General features: G+C 50.9%; 1 protein-coding gene across 3 annotated transcripts in view; it reads right to left on the bottom strand.

Annotated features, from left to right (window-relative positions):
* Window positions 1-1,758, bottom strand: part of MMP19 (matrix metallopeptidase 19) — a 9,742-nt gene that overhangs the window by 4,149 nt on the left and 3,835 nt on the right. The gene's annotated exons all lie outside the window — the stretch shown is intronic.

Raw genomic sequence — 1,758 nt, 5'->3', positions numbered from 1 at the left:
CAGGATGGTCTTGATCTCCTGACCTGGTGATCCGCCCGTCTCGGCCTCCCAAAGTGCTGGGATTACAGGCTTGAGCCACCGCGCCCGGCCAGAAATATTTTTAATACAATATTTTAAACTATAGCAAATAGGAGTAGGGTAGACCTCTGAGAGTATTTTCTAATGATCGGGGCCAAGGGGCTATGGGTGGAAGGCAAAAGTTTGCAGAGATTTCTAAGCTCAGGAGAAGCTAATCTTGAAGCCATCGCCCACCTCCTCTGACAGCCACCCTTACCCTGTGGAGGCAGTGGGCAGGGAAGCTGGGGAAAGAAGAAAGGGGAATCCTGGAGGGCAGGTATAAGGGCAAGTCTGCAGTCTGAAACTGGAAACTGGAGGTGAGAAAAACATGAGCTGTAACCAAGTTAGGGCTGGCCCTGACTTTGCCCTTGATCTGGAGAAATGTGGGAGTTGGTGGTATTAGCCTCTGACCTGTTTCCTCCTCAGAACCCCGAGGGAATCAGGAGATAGGGAGCTTTCTTTGGCGGAGTAGGGTTGAATTTTTAAGCTGTTACCCTGGAAACCTCTGTTTTTAGGAGGACTCCCCTACATACCCACAAACACAGACATACACACACACTTCTTTAATTACTCATAAGTTCCTAGAAGCCATATGGGAAGTGATGGTCAGGACTGTGCACAGCTGGAACCGGTTAGTGACCAGGGAAGTGGGAGGGGCTTGGGTATGGCTCAGGGACAGGGCCAGCACATTCTGTTCCCATGATGCTCCAAACTTCCTCAACCCCCATATGAACACTTCCTGGCGTTCCCACCCACCCACCACTGCAGCATGCACACACACTGCATCGGGCACTGGCCTGCATCAGCTCAGTTGAGAGGACGTCAGATCCAAATCCAGAAGTTCTTCAGTTTCTGCCAAAGTGTGAGGGAGACCAACATCTGCTCCCCTTCTCCATTTCTCAGAAAAGGGTGCTGTCCCACAGGACTCCCCTGGAAACGGCGACTTTTCTCTTCTTTTTTCTATTTCTTTTTTTGTGTGTATGAGACAGAGTCTCGCTCTGTTGCCCAGGCTGGAGTGCAATGGCATGATCTCAGCTCACTGCACCCTCTGCCTCCTGGGTTGAAGCGATTATCCTGCCTTGGCCTCCCGAGTAGCTGGGATTACAGGCGTATGCCACCATGCCCAGCCAATTTTTGTATTTTTGCTAGAAATGGGGTTTCACTGTGTTAGCCAGGTTGGTCTCAAACTCCTGACCTCAGGCGATCCACCCTCCTTCACCCACAATCTTGGCTAACCGCAACCTCTGCCTCCCAAAGTGCTGGGATTACAGGCGTGAGCCACCACCCCCAGCCTGGAGGCTTCTACTGGTGGTCTTATTCCCCAGCACAGCACGTGTTGCATGAAGGGATACATACTAGCCCCTGGGACAAGGAGGAGACTAGAGAAATAAGAAATGTCAGTGTTCTCTCAGCATCTGGGATGATAGGGAAATGAAGGTAGCACAGGGGTTTTTTTTGCTTCTTCTAGGAATGGCAGCCTTTCCTTTCAAGAAAACCGGACTGCTTTTTCTAAGGGAGGTAGAATGTGGGTAAGCACTTTGCCCTCTTGTCCTCACCCTGTGACACCAGGAAACAGATCTGTCTTGACGTTGGGGACTGTCATGGGCCTGGAAAACCCATGTTTGGTTCCTTTTTCTTGTTGGCAGAAGGGCTTGATAGGGGATTGGCAAGGGAAAGAGCCCAGCACTGACCTCTCCTTTT

This window comes from Colobus angolensis, unplaced genomic scaffold (genome assembly GCF_000951035.1).
Source record: "Colobus angolensis palliatus isolate OR3802 unplaced genomic scaffold, Cang.pa_1.0 Scaffold67, whole genome shotgun sequence".
In the NCBI taxonomy this organism is placed as follows: domain Eukaryota; kingdom Metazoa; phylum Chordata; class Mammalia; order Primates; family Cercopithecidae; genus Colobus; species Colobus angolensis.
The sequence above is the reverse complement of the archived record's forward strand: the minus strand, read 5'-3'. Positions and strand labels throughout refer to the sequence as shown.